Source organism: Sus scrofa, chromosome 15 (genome assembly GCF_054392235.1).
Source record: "Sus scrofa isolate SSC_HxYL_T2T_F1_AM1 chromosome 15, Sscrofa_HxYL_maternal_Yorkshire_Landrace_v2.0, whole genome shotgun sequence".
NCBI lineage: Eukaryota > Metazoa > Chordata > Mammalia > Artiodactyla > Suidae > Sus > Sus scrofa.
Genome location: NC_139397.1, coordinates 74,079,908 through 74,097,241, shown reverse-complemented (window position 1 = coordinate 74,097,241; position 17,334 = coordinate 74,079,908). Strand labels below are relative to the sequence as shown.

Genomic DNA, 17,334 nt, shown 5'->3' with positions numbered 1-17,334 from the left:
AATTCCTGGGAGACATGACCTAATTAGCCACAACAACAGAGGATGTCATGATTCAGTGACTCAATGGGTTATGGCCAGAGCAGCAGCTCTGGGAGCCACTCTCTTTTCTTAGAGAGAACTTCCATATGCTGCAGATGGCACCCCAAAAAGCAAAAAAAAAGTTTAAAAAATCCAAAATACAGTTTTTTAAAAGTCAAATACGAGTACAACAAATCAACAGTAGAAATTGCCATTTTAATGCTATTTCTTAATAATGCTAAAAAAAGATATAATTTCAACTGCCAGAGAAATTGAGCCTCTAAGCATCCTCAGAGGCTTTAGAAATGTCTATAATGCCTCATACCTCCCTCTTACAATCATTCACACTGTAGTTAGCCATAATGAATGATCTGATCCTTTATCTCAGCATACAAATAATAACACACTCTTTATGGACCAGCACCACAACATTTTTAAATTATAAAGGAAATAATAAAACTGCTGTAAAGCAAACATCTATTCATAAATTTCAAAGAATGTCACATAAGAGTAAATAAGGGAGTTCCCGTCGTGGCTTAGTGGAAACAGATCCGACTAGTAACCATGAGGCTGCAGGTTGATCCCTGGCCTTACTAAGTGGGTTAAGGATACAGTGTCACTGTGAACTGTGATGTAGGTCCCAGATGCAGCTTGGATCTGGTGTTGCTGTGGCTGTGGTATAGGCCAGTGGCTGCAGCTCCAATTCGACCCGTAGCCTGGGAATCTCCAAGTGCCACAGGTACAGCCTTAAAAAGACAAATAATTTAAAAAAAAAAAAAAAAGTTAAACCCAAAATTGTTGAACTTGCATACCAACCTTCCTTCACAGATTGATAAAACACTCATCATCAAGTCACACAAGTTAATTCTGTGAGGAAATACCTATAACAACATTTTCAAAAGCATGTTTCACTGGACTTTAGTTCCAAAAAATTTATCTGAAATCCTCATCTTAGAGTTTGTCAATACACATCATCTTAACAGCATAAGGAAGAATTGGAGAAATCCCAGTTTCATTACACAGTATAATAGCTCTGGGAGCGCTGCAAAGCTTTGACTTTGAGAAACTCCAGCTTTACAGCAAGCATGCATGTAATAAAATGAAGCTATAATAAAATGAAGCTTTATACTAGAGGATCCTTTTGCAAAAGCTGGCTGATCGTAGAATCAGTTAAAAACAAAAGCAGGAGTTCCCGTTTTGGCTCAGTGGAAACGAATCTAACTAGCATCCATGAGAATGCAGGTCCGATCCCTGGCCTTGCTCAGCGGGTTAAGGATCCTGCATTGCTGTGGCTGTGGTGTAGGCCAATGACTACAGCTTTGATTCAACCCCTAGCCTGGGAACCTCCATATGCTGCTGGTGTGGCCCTAAAAAGATTAAAAAAAAAAAAGCACTCTGATCAGTACTAGAAAATTTCTACACAGCTTGTATATAATGATGAAGCAAACTCCTCTACTTCTCAGACTCATTTCTGCCCTTTCACCAGCATCAGCATCATTCCACCAGCAGTTCCCACATTTTTGCAGAAGAATCAGTTGAGGAGCTTTGGTTAAAAACCAACTTTGTGCTTCTCACCTATAGACAGTAATACAGTAAGTCTGGGGAAGGGGGTCAAAGAACCTGCATTTTGACAGTTAATCCAAATGATTCTAACTGCATATTAAAATTTTATTGCCAAAAAAAAAAAAAAAAAAAAAAAAGGAGTTCCCATTGTGGCGCAGTGGAAATGAATCCAACTTAGCACCGTAAGGTTGTGAGTTCGGTCCCTGGCCTTGCTCAGTGGGTTAAGGATCCGGCATTGCCGTGAGCTGTGGTGTAGGTCGCAGATGCGGCTCAGATCCTGTGTTGCTGTGGCTGTGGTGTAGGCCGGTGGCTACAGCTCTGATTAGACCCCTAGCCTGGGAACCTCCATATGCCACAGGTGTGGCCCTCAAAAGACAAAAAAAAAAAAAAAAAATTTATTGCAGGCACATAGAACTATTAACTTCACTGTTATCTTCATGCTTTTATTTATTTATTTATTATCTTTTTTTTTTGCCTTTTCTAGGGCCGCTCCTGCGGCATATGGAGGTTCCCAGGCTAGGGGCTGAATCAGAGCTGTAGCCACCAGCCTACGCCAGAGCCACAGCAACGCGGGATCCGAGCCGCGTCTGCAACCTACACCACAGCTCACGGCAACGCCGGATCGTTAACCCACTGAGCAAGGCCAGGGATCGAACCCGCAACCTCATGGTTCCTAGTCGGATTCGCTAACCACTGCGCCATGACGGGAACTCCCCAGAGACCTTTTTTAAAGCATTTAACTTCAGGATACAGAAGATACTTAAAATAAATCCAATTAAATAAAACAGAAACCCCACAAGAGAATTCTTAACAGAAAAGAACCAAAGCAACATGTTTTTCTCCTCAATTTTGTAGGAGGAGACAAAGGCTAAAATCTAACAAAGACAAAGGCTAAAATCTAACTCAAAGAAAGGAAGTGTAGATGGAATCAAAAGAGCTTGTAAGAAATAAGATAAACAAGGACAGCAATGGCCAAAAAGAATCTTCTAGGTGCTCTGATGTACTCCCCGTAGGAATACTTTCTTGTATTAGTCACAGCCTCTCTGGGGAAAGATCAAATGAGAGGAGACACCACCATTACTCAATTCAAAGTGAGGCTGGAGCTAAAGGGGCTGTCACCAAGTTCAATGCCAGATGGATGGCCATGCCCTCTAGGCTTTGCTACAGTCATTAAACAATGAGAAGCTAGGCACCATTTCCAAACAACCTCTTACTCAAAAGACCCACACACTATTTTTTTTTCTGTGAGACTCTCAGGATGGGAATACTACTTTTCTACGCAAATGAAATATATAAGCCTCTGAATTTTAAAATGCATATTCCCTTCAATAAATTTTCCATGGGAAAAAACCATGTGACCACAATCTACAACTAATTCCATGCTGTTCAAGAGATAGTCAAGTAAAATAACAAAAATTAGAACCGACAACTAGGAGTTCCCACCATGGCACAGTGGAAATGAATCTGACTAGGAACCATGAAGTTTTGGGTTTGATCCCTGGCCTCGGATCTGGTGTTGCTGTGGCTGTGGTGCAGGCTGGCAGCCGTAGCTCCAATTCAACCCCTAACCTGGGAACCTCCATATGCCTTAGGTGCAGCCTTAAAAAGCAAAAAAAAAAAAAAAAGAACGAACGAACTGACAACTAGGTCATATTATGCTCAAATTGTTTTATTAAAAAATTATGTTTTCAGGAGTTCCCGTGGTGGCGCAGTGGTTAACGAATCCGACTAGGAACCATGAGGTTGCAGGTTCGGTCCCTGCCCTTGCTCAGTGGTTTAACGATCCGGCGTTGCCGTGAGCTGTGGTGTAGGTTGCAGACGCGGCTCGGATCTCGCGTTGCTGTGGCTCTGGCGTAGGCTGGCGTCTACAGCTCCGATTCGACCCCTAGCCTGGGAACCTCCATATGCCGCAGGAGCGGCCCAGAGAAACAGCAAAAAGCCAAAAAAAAAAAAATTCTGTTTTCAGGAGTTCCCATCATGGCTCAGTGGAAACGCATCTGACTAGTATCCACAAGGATGCAGGTTTGATCCCTTGCCTCGCTCAGTGGTTTAAGGATCTGGCACTGCTGTAAGCTATGGTGTAGGTAGCAGACATAGCTCGGATCTGGCACTACTATGGTTGTTGCATAGGCCAGCAGCTACAGTTGCAATTCGACCCTTAGCCTGGGAACCTCCATATTCCTCAGGTACAGCCCTAAAAAAGACAAAAAAAAAAAAAAAAAAAAAAAAAACACCCCAAACCCTATGTTTTTATGACTATTCAAAAACTTTTTTTTTTTTTTTTTTTGTCTTTTGTCTTTTGTTGTTGTTGTTGTTGTTGCTATTTCTTGGGCCGCTCCCGCAGCATATGGAGGTTCCCAGGCTAGGGGTTGAATCGGAGCTGTAGCCACCGGCCTACGCCAGAGCCAGAGCAATGCGGGATCCAAGCCGCGTTTGCAACCTACACCACAGCTCACGGCAACGCCGGATCGTTAACGCACTGAGCAAGGGCAGGGACCGAACCCGCAACCTCATGGTTCCTAGTCGGATTCGCCAACCACTGCGCCACGATGGGAACTCCCTCAAAAACATTTTTAAGGAGTTCCCGCTGTAGTGCAGAGAATTAAAAATCTGACTGCAGTGGCTCAGATCACTGCTGAGCTGTAGGTTCAATCCCTGACCTAGCTCAGGAAGGCATAAAGGACCTGGCATTGCTACAGGTACAGCTTAGTTTGCAACTACAGCTTAGGTTCAATCCCTGGCCCAGGAACTTCCATATGCCGTGGGTGCAGCCATGAAGAGGAAAAAAAAAACATTTAAAATAAATCTTTCTCCTTTTCCCTATTTACTCTACCATGAAAGGTGCGTGAAGATTTTGAGGTCTCAAAGTGCTCTACACAGAACAAATATACTTAAAAATCCGTACAACTATTGTGGAAAACAGTACAACGAATATGGAAAACAGTATGGAGGTACCACAGAAAACTAAATATAGAACTACCATATGACCCAGCAATCACACTCTTGGGCATAAAACTGGATAAAACTTTCACTGAAAAAGATACACGCACCCCTGTGTTCATAGCAGCACTATTCACAATAGCCAAGACATAGTAATAACCTAAATGTCTATGACAGATGAATGGATTAAGATATAGTACATACACACAATGGAATACTACTCAGCCGTAAAAAAGAACAAAACAATGCCATTTGCAGCAACATGGATGGAACTAGAGACTCTCTTACTAAATGAAGTCAGAAAGAGTAAGACAAATACTACATGATATTACTTATATCCAGAATCTAATACATGGCACAGATGAACCTTTCCACAGGAAAGAAACTCATGGACTTGGAGAACAGACTTATGGTTGCCAACAGGGAGGGGGAAGGAGTGGGATGGACTAGGTGTCTGGTGTTAATAGATGCAAACTATTGCATTTGGAGTGGATAACAAAAATGCTGCTGTATAGCACAGGGGACAATATCTAGTCACTTACGATGGAACATGATGGAGGATAATAGGAGAAAAAGAATATATACATATGTATGACTGGGTCACTTTGCTATACAGAAGAAATTGACAGAATATGGTAAATCAACTATAATGGAAAAAATAAAAATCATAAAAAAAGAAAATTCCACTGATGTTAATATGTCTTTCAGGAACCTAGCCAAAAAGATGTTAATAACTTAAAAACAAATAATTTAAATATGTAATCGACTTATTACTGCAATTGCTTATATACAAATTGGTTTAGAAAAACCAAGCCTAAGCCTAAGAACATTACTTTTAAATTTTATTTCATATGGTAAGTTTCTTTTGCCTTAAAATAGTGTGGCCTCGACCTCATAAAGATTAACTCTGGACTATCCCCTAAGAAATAATCTGCCTACTCACCATAGAGGATAATTATAAGATAACGAAAGGGAACCACACTGTCACCTCAAAATATGCCTCTTTGACATAAAAATTTTGATCTAGAGGAAATTCATATGCAGAAAACACAAGAGTAGCTCTCTTTTTTTTTTTTTTTTTTTTGGTCTTTTTGCCTTTTCTAGGGCTGCTCCTGTGGCATATGGAGGTTCCCAGGCTAGGGGTCCAATCGGAACTGTAGCCGCCAGCCTACACCAGAGCCACAGCAACGCCAGATCCGAGCCGCATCTGCGACCTACACCATAGCTCACGGCAACGCTGGATCCTTAACCCACCAAGCAAGGCCAAGGATCGAACCCACAACCTCATGGTTCCTAGTCGGATTCGTTAACTACTGAGCCATGATGGGAATTCCAAGAGTAGCTCTCTTTACCTTTTCCTTTTTCTACCTAAAAGGCAGGATATTCCCTTTACTGGAGATAGACTGTCATCAACAGCAGAGAAATTGGCAAACAAACTTTACTACATTAGTTTCTTCCCATGTATTTACCTTTCCAGTTGGCCAGCCTTGGAAGCCTAGAACTGCTTTCCTTTGTCCTGTCATTTCTCCACAAAATTGTTATCCTTTGTTGAAGATGCTATATAAGCTAGAATTTTAAGCTTTGCTTTGAATTTCTGCCTGTTGGGTTTTCTTTCTTCTGTGTGATGTATGCTGCACGTGTTAATAAAACTCATTTGTTTTTCTCTTGTTAATGTCTTTTTGTTAAGGAGTTCCAGCTGAAAACCTAAGATGGGTAGAGGTAAAATTTTGCCTCCCTACATACACTATAACTGGTATTACAGTTTTCAAAGCTGTTCCGTAAGTTTTATTTTATCTTCCTAATAACTTTTTTTAGTCTACTGTCAAGATGGTGAAGCTGAGGCTAAGAGAGATGAAATAATTTTTCTAGTTGACAGTTATTATGGTTATTAAGTGACAAAGCCAATATCTGAAACCATATTTTGGCCATCGCTCTGCCTTTCACTCTAAAAAGTTATGCAAATATAAAATCATATCATCATTACCCAAGAGAGATTTGCTATTACACCATCTAACTCAAAGTTAACCCTTCAGTATCATCTTCCATTACGCTCTTCTACTTTCCAGCCACAATACTCCATTCTTGAAATATAACAGGTTCTGCTCAATTCTAGGCCTTTGAACCTGCCCCTTTCTCCAACTAGAATTATTACCACCACCCTTAACCAGCTTTTCCATCTGGTAATGTCACATTCATTCCTCAGAGACCACTTAGCCCACCCTCCCAACCTCCACATGTGCCCTTCATGTAATTTTTAAATATATTTTAAAATATTTGATGCATCCTAATAAAAATAGGTGACCACATTAAATGACGGGACAACTATTCAAATTATTCTCCCTTTGATTTTAAATATTAATGTGCTAATACAGAAAAGTATAAAGAAAATTAAAATCACCTTTAATAACACAACCCAAAGATCAACATGATTTACATTTTGTTATAAGGAATGTTCTCTTAATCTCCTCTGTGTGAATTTACTTTTAAAAAGTAAACTAGGATCTAAAATTATAATTAATTTTGGGAGTTCCCGTCGTGGCACAGTGGTTAACGAATCCAGCTAGGAACCATGAGGTTGTGGGTTTGGTCCCTGCCCTTGCTCAGTGCGTTAACGATCCGGCGTTGTCGTGAGCTGTGGTGTAGGTTGCATATGCGGCTCGGATCCCGCGTTGCTGTGGCTCTGGCATAGGCCGGTGGCTACAGCTCCGATTCGACCCCTAGCCTGGGAACCTCCATATGCCGCGGGAGCGGCCCAAAGAAATAGCAAAAAGACAAAAAATAAATAAATAAATAAAATAAAATAAAATTATAATTAATAGTATGTATGTATCTTTCAAGTAACATGTTAGATTTTCCCAAGTCATGAAATATTCTTTGAAAACAATTTTAATGGCTGCACTGCCATTCTTACAAATGTTCTATTTATATTTTAATCATCCATTTTTTTATGTTGTTGGATATTTACTGTTTCCTTTCTTATGCTTTCGATGCTTCATTTGTCCACTTCAGTGTTCTCAACCTAAGGGTGGTTCTGGCTCCTTCTCTAAGGGGCCATTTGTGAATGTGAGGGGCCATTTTTGGTTGGCAATGACTGGAGAGAATGTTACTTACTATCTTTGCATTTAATGCTTGGGAACCAAGACACTAAACATCCTGGAATATGCAGGCCTGCCTCCAAATGCCAAGAGTGGGCTTACTCAGAATCTCCTGTTTAGGAAAGCAGAACAAGGCTTGTGCTCTTGGTGCAGGAGGAAGACACAGACAGGACTCAAACCCACACAAGAAGGAGACCCAATAAGATGAAAGAGCCAAAGGGCTCAATAGAGACTGTGGTAATAGACAAGTAAAGCATCCTGGGTTCTTCTGGGATGTGAACTGGGGAATATAATAGACTTTTGACCAGTTAGCAAAAGAAAGAAAAATAACACCAAATGAAGGCTTTTTGATATGAGAGAATGAAAACCTCAGCTGGCCCACTTTCCAGTAAAATCGGTTAAAAGTATTTTTAAAAAAGCCCAAAGAATGATCCTAAAGGAAAAGCAAATAAGCATCTACCCCAAAAAATGCACAAAAATATACTCCAGGTTGCTGCAGCCAAAAACCGATGGTTCTCTCTCTCTCTCCAGCTTCCGGGGGGGGGGGGCGGGGGGGCCCGGGGCGTTCTTCCCAAAAAGAGCATGATGTCATCCTTTCTCAATCTGCCGCCAGCTACATGTTGCTGGAGACAAATTCTAGGCAAGTGTGGTTGAAAGTGTGGGCTCCCAACTTCTGGCCAGCCCTCAATCACAGTAAGAAGGTGCTACTTTTGGAACAGCATGCTGAGAATACTGGGGCCCTAACACCCTTGCCCCAATTTGTGTGACAGTGGTTCCATGCCAAGAGAGACAGGCCAGGAGTACCTCAGATACTAACCAATGCCCACCCCACACTGAGAGCTCAGCTTCTAGAGGTGGGATGTCACTGAGAAAAACTTGCCATCTCACATACAAACACACCACTAAATTGGAGCCCTGGCTCAGAGTTTTACTTGGGAAAGAAGTAGGGAATAAATTAGATAACTTCTAATTTCTTTTTCTTTTTGTTTTTTGGGTTCTTTTTAGGGCCACACCTGTGGCATATCCAAGTTCCCAGACCAGAGATCAAATTGGAGCTGCAGCTGCTGGCCTATACCATAGCCACAGCAATGCTGAATCCAAGCCATGTCTGCAACCCATGCCACAGCTTGCAACACTAGATCCTTAACCCACTGAGTGAGGCCATGGATCAAACCCACATCCTCATGGACACTAGTCGGTTCTTAACCCACTGGGCCACAACGGGAACACCTAGATAGCTTCTAATTTTTCCCCAAAGAAACTGACTTTATTTGTTAGGCAAGCCTGGGGAAGTTCAGGCTAAGGCACTCTTAGTAACACTGGAAGTTGTGGTAGAAGGCACCAGGGAGGAGATTCAAGATACAGGATAAACTATAGGTCAGCTAGTTTGCAAGAGATAACCAGGTAATAAGAAAGGTGGGAGGAGTCATCTTGGGGTCAGAACGAATAAAACTCAGACCTCAGAAACTATTCCTTCAAAGGAGTCAGACTTTGATAAGATTATCTTGTTGAGCAATTTATGCCGTAGGGCATTGTTGAAAATAACAGAGCAAGCGTACTCACTGCAGCACAGTGGTAACAAACTCAATTAGTACCCATGAGAATGTGAATCTGATCGCTCAGTGGGTTAAGGATCCAGCAAAACCACTGGCGTGAGCTGTGGCGCAGGTTGCAAACCAGGCTCGGATCTGGCATTGCTGTGGCTGAGGCGTAGGCAGGCAGCTGCAGCTCCGATTGGACCCCTAGCCTGGGAACTTCCATATGCCATGGGTGCAGCCCTAAAAAGTAAAAGAAAATAACAGAGCAATCAATGGAGTTGGACAGCTGATTTTGGTTAAAGAAAGAGAAAAAGAGAGTCCTGCTAATACTACCATCATCCCAGGTTAACTTTGAACATTTGCCAAACTGCACATTCCTGAGGATGCAACATCAGAGATTTAAAACTGTGGGTGAGGAAAGAGAATTCACTAAAATAATCCAGTGGGTCAGCAAACAAGCAATTAACAAAAACAAGCCCCTGGTCTGGGCGGGACCAGTATCCAGAGTTGATACCACACGTTAATCTAAAATATCCAGTTTCCAACAAAAAATTAAGAGGCATGCAAAGAAATCAGAAAATCTGACCCATAACCAGGAAAAAAGTAGGTAACAGATATCAGATTTATCAGAAAAAGACAGCTGTATTAAATTAAGGAAACAACAGATGGTAAAGTAATAAATTTTTTTGGCTGCACCCACAGCATGCAGAAGTTCCTGGGCCAGGACTGAACCTGAGCCACAGCAGTAACAATGCCAACTCTTTAACTGTGAGGCCAACAGAGAACTACATTTTGTTGTTGTTGGAAAAGTAATAGTTATAACAATGTATTGTTGGGTTTTTAACTTTAATAGATATAATATGTATAACAATACTATAACAAAATGGCAAAAAGAACATAGCTACATAGCACTAAGCTTAATATATGTATCATTGGAATTAAGCTATCATAATCTAAAGCTGATTCTGGTTAAATTAAAACATGTGGTAAACTCCAGAATCACTAAAAACAAAACAAAACAAAACAAACCTCAAAAATATAGTGGAGGAGTTTCCGTCATGGCACAGCGGAAATGAATCTGACTAGAACCATGAGGTTGTGGGTTCGATCCCTAGCCTGGTTCAGTGGATTAAGGATCTGGCGTTGCCGTGAGCTGTGGTGTAGGTCACAGCCGAGGCTCAGATCTGGCGTTGCTGTGGCTTTGATGTAAGCTGGCAGCTGCAGCTCTGATTAGACCCCTAGCCTGGAGACCTCCATATGCCTCAGGTGCGGTCCTGAAAAGACAAAAAAAAAAAAAAAAAAAAAAAAAAAGGAAACACCAAAGAAATTAAAATGCACTGAGTATTAAAAATAACTGTTCACTGAAAGAATGTATTACTGGATTAGGTAATTAGGTAAAAAGACAAACTAACATCAAAAACATAAAATGCAGGGAGGGGAGTGCAAAAATGTATAACTTCAGTATGTATTTGAAGTTACCAGCTTAAAGTCTAGTACAAGAAATTTTATATCAGTCACAATGCAAAAAGATATACTAGCTATATAAAAAAAATTTTTTAAATAATCTATGCATACCGTTACAGAAAATCAGCAAACCAAAGGAAGAGAGCAAACCAAAGGAATGACAAAACAGTCAGAAAACAACAAAATGGCAATAGTAAGTCTATATCTACCAATATTTACTATAAATAGACTCAATTCCCCAACCAAAAGTTGAATGTGTGGAAGAAAAAAAAAGACCGGAGTTCCCACTGCGGCATAATAATTCAACTGCAGTGGCTCAATCACTGTGGAGGCGCAGGTTTGGTCCCCAGCCTGGCACAGTGCGTTAAAGGATTCGGGACTGCCGCTGAGTCACAGCTGCAGCTCAGACTGAATCCCTGGCCTAGGAACTTCCATATGCCACAGGTGCAGCCTTAAAAACAAAAAACAAAAAAACAAAGACCAAACTATATGCTGTTTTCAACAGACTCACTTCAGCTTGTAGCACAAACACAGGCTGAAAAAAAAAAAGGATGGAAAAAGATATTCCATACATATGGAAAACAAATGAAAGGACAGCTATATTTATAATCAGAGAAAAGAGACTTTTAACCAAAAATTGTAAGATACAAAGAAAGTCATCATATAATGATAAAAGACTTAACAAAAAATTTAATATTTGTAAATATGTATGCACTTAACATCAGAGGACCCAAATGTTAACAGACTTAAAGGAAGAAATAAGATATCAACACAGTAATAGCAGGGGACTTCAATAACTCACTTTCAATAATGGTTAAATCATCCAGACAGAAAAATCAATAAGGAAAACACTGGACTTAAACCGTACATTAGACCAAACAGACTTAACAGATATTTACAGAACATTCAATCCAACAGCAGCAGAATACATATTCTTCCCAAGTGCACAAGCAACGATCTTCGATACAGATCATCTACTGGGCCACAAAGTTTTAATAAATTTAAGAAAATTGAAATCACACCAAACATCCTTTCTGACCACAATATGAAACTAGAAATCAATTACAAGAAGAAAACTGAAAATTTCACAAATATGTGGAGATTAAACATGGGAGGGGGAGGGAGTGGGAGGGATCGGGAGTTTGGGCTTATCAGACACAACTTAGAATAGATTTACAAGGAGATCCTGCTGAATAGCATTGAGAACTTTGTCTAGATACTCATGTTGCAACAGAACAAAGGGTGGGGAAAAAATGTAACTGTAATGTATACATGTAAGGATAACTTGATCCCCTTGCTGTACAGTGGGAAAATAAAAAATAAAAAACAACAACAACCAAAAAAACCATCATGTTACTGAATAACCAATGGGGAAAAAGAGAATTCAAAAAATATCTTGAGACAAATGAAAACTGAAATGCAACATACTAAAAGTTTTGCTGTATTGCAAAGCAGTTATAAGTGGGAAGTTTAGAGCCTACATTAAAAAAAAATGAAATCTCAAATCACAACTTTATATCTCAAGGAACTAGAAGAAGATAAAAGAATAAAGTTATTAGTAGAAAAGAAATAACAAAGATTGGAGCAGAAATAAAATAGAGACTAAAAAGATAATAGAAAGTTAAATAAAATTAAAATCTGTTTTAAAAAAGAATACTTTAGACTTACTAAGGAAAAAAAAGATGCAAAGAAATAAAACTATAAAAGAAAGAGGAGACATTACAATTGATACCACACAAACACAAACAATCATAAAAACTAAGAACAATTATACTCCAAGAAACTGGACAATCTTTAAGAAATGGATAAATTAATAGAAAAACAGAACCTACCAAGATTGAATCATGAAGAAATAGAAATTTTAAATAGACTAATTACTGTGAGGAGACTGAATCAGTAATCAAAAACCTCCCAACATAGAAAAGTTCAGGATCAGATGACTTCACTGTTGAATTCCACCAAACACTTAAAGAATTAATACCAGTCCTTCTCAAATGCTGCCAAAAAACTGAAGAGGAGGGAACACTTCCAAATTCATTTTTTGGGAGTTCCCAGTCGTGGCACAGTGGAAACGAATCTGACTAGGAACCATAAGGTTGTGGGATCAATCCCTGGCCTTGCTTAGTGGGTTAAGGATCCGGTGTTGCTGTGAGCTGTGGTGTAGTTCACAGATGCGGCTTGGATCCAGCATTGCAATGCCTCTGGCGTAGGCTGGAAGCTAACAGCTCTGATTTGACCTCTAGCCTGGGAACCTTCTTGTGCTGTGGGTGCAGCCCTAAAAGACAAAACAAAAAACAAAAAACAAAAAAAACAACAAAAAAAAGGGAAACAAACACATTTTATGAAGCCAAACACTACCCTGATATCAAAACCAGATACGGACACCAGAAAAGAAAATTACAAGCCAACATCCCTGATGAACAAACACACGTAAAAATCCTCGACAAAAAATTCGCAAACCAAGTTCGATAATACATTAAAAGAACCATATACCTTGATCAAGAGGGGTTTACTCCAGGGATGCAAGGATGGCTCAACAGCTACAGATCAATAAACGTAATACATATATTAACAAAATGAAGGCTAAAAATCACACAATCATCTCAATAGATGCAAAAAAAAAAAAAAAAAAAAGCTTAACAAAAGTCAACATCAACTTATGACAAAAACTCTCAACAAATTGGGTAAAGAGAGAATGTATCTTAACATAACAAAGGCCACAAGACAAGCCCACAGCTAACATTGCACTCAATGGTGCAAAGCTGAATGCTTTTCCTCTAAGATCAGAAACAAAACAAGAATGCCCACTCTCACTACTTTTATACAGCATTGTAATGGAAGTCTTAACAATTAGGCAAGAAAAAGAAATAAAAGGCATTCAAATCTGAAAGAAAGAAGGAACACTGTCATTATATACAGAAAACCACAGACTCAACCAGAAAATTGTTAAAGCTAATCAATAAATTCAGTAAAGTTGCAAGATACAAATCAATATACAAAAATCTGTTGCATTTCTTTACACTAACAATGAACTATCAAAATTAAGAAAACAATCCCATTTAGAACTGCATCAAAAAGAATGAAATATCTAGGAATAAATTTAACCAACAAAGTAACTGAAAACTGTAAGACACAGATGAAATTGAAGATGACATATGCAATCCATCTCAAAATTGCAATGGCATTTTTCATAGAACTAGAATAATCCTAAAACTTGTAAGGAACCACAAAAGAGCCTGAATAGTCAAAACAATCTTGAGAAAGAACAAAGCTGGAGGTATCACATGCCCTGCTCTCAAACTATATTACAAAGTTACAGCAGTCAAAACAGTATGGTATTGGAGGTATTGGAGTTCCCGTTGTGGCTAGGTAGTTAATGACTCCAACTAGGAACCACGAGGTTGCGGGTTCGGTCCCTGGCCTTGCTCAGTGGGTTAAGGATCCGGCATTGATGTGAGCTGTGGTGTAGGTTGCAGATGTGGCTTGGATCCCGCGTTGCTGTGGCTCTGGTGTAAGCTGGCAGCTACAGCTCCGATTGGACCCCTAGCCTGGGAACCTCCACATGCTGTGGGAGTGGCCCAAGAAATGGCAGAAGGGCAAAAAAAACCAAAAACAAACAAACAAACAAAAAAAAAACAGTATGGTATTGGCATTAAAAAGAGACACATTTAAACAAAGGAGAAAAAAGAGAGAGACACACAGATATAAAGAACAGAAAAAAAGAGCACAAAAATAAACCCAAGAATATATGGTTGATTAATCTATAACAAAAAAGTCAAAAATATACAATGGAAGAAAATATATATATACAATGGGAAGGAACAGTCTCTTCAATAAATGGTGTTGGGAAAATTGGACAGCTACATGCAAAAGAATCAACCTGGATTACTTTCACACCATATACAATATACTAAAAATGGAACAAAGACTTATTAAGACCTAAAACCATAAAACTCCTAGAAGAAAACATAGGCAATACACTCTTTGACACTGGTCTCAGCAAAATTTTTTGGATATGTCTCCTCAGGCAAGGGAAGCAAAAGCTGAAATAAACAAATGGAACTATATCAAAATAAAAAGGTTTGGGGATGGGGGGATGTGCTGGGGTCGTGGGATGGAAATGCTATAAAATTGGATTGTGATGATCATTGTACAAATATAAATGTAATAAATTCATTGAGTAATAAAAAATAATTTAAAAAAAGCTTTTGCACAGCAAAGGAAACTATCAACAAAATGATGTCTGCCTACTGAATGGGATAAGATATTTTTAAGAAATATATCTGATAAGAGGCTAATATCCAAAAAATATACATTCATACAACATTAAAAAAATAATAACCCAATAACAAAACCGACAGAGAACCTGACTAGACATTTGTCCAAAGAAGACATATACAGGTGGTCATCAGACATATGAAAAGATGCTCAGCATCACTCATCATCAGGGAAATGCAAATCAAAACCACAATGAGACATCGCCTCATGCCTGTCAAAATGGCTCTTTTCAAAAAAGAAAACCAAAAAAAAAAAAAACCACAAAAAAACAAAGAAATAGCAAGCTTTGGAGAGGATGTAGAAGGGAAGGGAACCCTCACAGACTGCTGGTAGGAATGTAAACTGGTGCAGCAACAAAAACACTGGAAACTTACCATGTCCATCAACTGACAAATGAATCAACAAAATGTGTTATATCCAAAGAATGGAATATTACTGATCACAAAAAGGAATGAAGTACTGATAGATGCTACAACTTGGATAAACCTTGAAAGCATTATTAAGTGAAAGATGCCAGTCACAAAACACGTTTTATAATGCCATTCACATAAAATGCCCAGAACAAAGTGGGATTAGGGGGCAGGGGTGATAAGGAGGTAATAAATAGCTATAAGGTTTTTTTTTGAGGTAATGAAAATATTCTAAATTTGACTACAGTGATGAGTGATTGTTGTGAATATACTAAAGACCACTGAATTGCACACTTTAAATTTCATGATGAATAAAATATTAAAATTTAAGTAACAGGATAGGTATTGAGTTTTCCTTTTGCCTCAGACTCCAATATGGAACAACAAACAACTGTTAAAGATCCTGACTTAAGTTTTCGATTTTTTTTTTTTTTTTTCTTTTTGGCTGCACCAACAGCAGGCAGAAGTTCCTGGGCCAGGGATCAAACTGGAGCCATAGCAGTGACCCAAGCCACAGAAGTGACAATGCCAGATCCTCAACCCACTGAGCCACCAGAGAACCCCTGCATTAATTTTAAGTTTTAAAAGATTATCTTGATTTTTTTCAACACTTTCTTTTGAGGTCTAAAAAAATACATGTTGAGTGAGTACTATAAGTGAAATGAATTAAAACAACTAGCCTAAACTCCAAAATGCAAATGGGCAAAACACATTATTTGGAAAATCATGTTTTGAGTACCATCTTGCAGCAGGCAAAATAACGCCCTCCCCCAAAGATGTCCACATCCTAATTCCCAGAACCTATGAATATGTAAAAGGGATATGCTGACATAACTAAGGACAGGGAGATTATACCGGATTATCTGAGTAGGGTTTTTATAGGAGGGAGGGTCCTTATAGGAGGGAGGTGGGAGGGTCAGAATAAGAGACACAGATGTGAGGACTGAATCTGAGAGATCTGAAGGTGCTATGGCTCTAACTTTGAAGATGGAGGAAGGAGTCATATGCCAATGAATGTAAGTGGCCTGTAGAACTGGAGAAGGCAAGGAAACAAATTTTCCCTTAGAGAAGGAACACAGCCCTCAGGACACTTGATTTTACCCAGTGAGACCATTTTGGACTTCTGACCTCCAGAATTGTTAAGACAACAAATTTCTTGTTGTTGTTTTTGTTTTTAGGGACACACCTGCAGCATATGGAGGTTCCCAGGCTAGAGGTCCTGCTAGAGGTCTGCAGCCTACACCACAGCCACAGCCACACAGGATCCAAGCTGTGTCTGTGACCTATACCAATACTCACGGCAGCACTGGATTCCCAACCCACTGGGTGAGGCCACGGATCAAACCTGCAACTTCATGTTTCCTAGTCGGATTTGTTTCCACTGTGCCACAATGGGAACTCCAAATCTCTGTTGCTTTTAGTTACTAAATCTGTTCAGGTTGTTATGGCAGCAACAGAAAAATAATACATATCTTTTAAGTTTTGGGCCTATAATCTGCACTGCTCCATTTAAGATAATAGTACTCTTTTAAGGGTAAAATTGGCAAATTGCACCAAATTTGCTAGTATCAAATTAGGTACCAGGAGTTCCCGTCGTGGCGCAGTGGTTAACGAATCCGACTAGGAACCATGAGGTTGCAGGTTCGGTCCCTGCCCTTGCTCAGTGGGTTAACGATCCGGCGTTGCCGTGAGCTGTGGTGTAGGTTGCAGACGCGGCTCGGATCCCATGTTGCTGAGGCTCTGGCGTAGGCCGGTGGCTACAGCTCCGATTCGACCCCTAGCCTGGGAACCTCCATATGCCGCGGGAGCGGCCCAAGAAATAGCAAAAAGACAAAAAGACAAAAAAAAAAAAAAAAAAAAAAAAATTAGATACCAAAGTGAAACTAATTTGCAAGTTTAGTAAATTAGGATAACTCTCCTGGAGGGGAATATCTATGAAAAGCACAAAAATATGTTCATGGCAGAACTTATAATAGCTAAACAGTCTAAACATTAATTATGAAACTGTTGAATAAGTAATGTTCCATC

General features: G+C 39.5%; 1 protein-coding gene and 1 long non-coding RNA gene across 17 annotated transcripts in view; both read right to left on the bottom strand.

Annotated features, from left to right (window-relative positions):
- IWS1 (interacts with SUPT6H, CTD assembly factor 1) overlaps positions 1 to 17,334 on the bottom strand; it is a 54,022-nt gene that overhangs the window by 31,768 nt on the left and 4,920 nt on the right. The gene's annotated exons all lie outside the window — the stretch shown is intronic.
- Positions 8,587 to 13,640, bottom strand: LOC146395913 (uncharacterized). Its single transcript, XR_014829034.1, has 2 exons — positions 9,439 to 13,640; positions 8,587 to 8,677 (listed from the first exon to the last, which is right to left on the bottom strand). It is a non-coding gene; the product is annotated as an uncharacterized LOC146395913 (long non-coding RNA).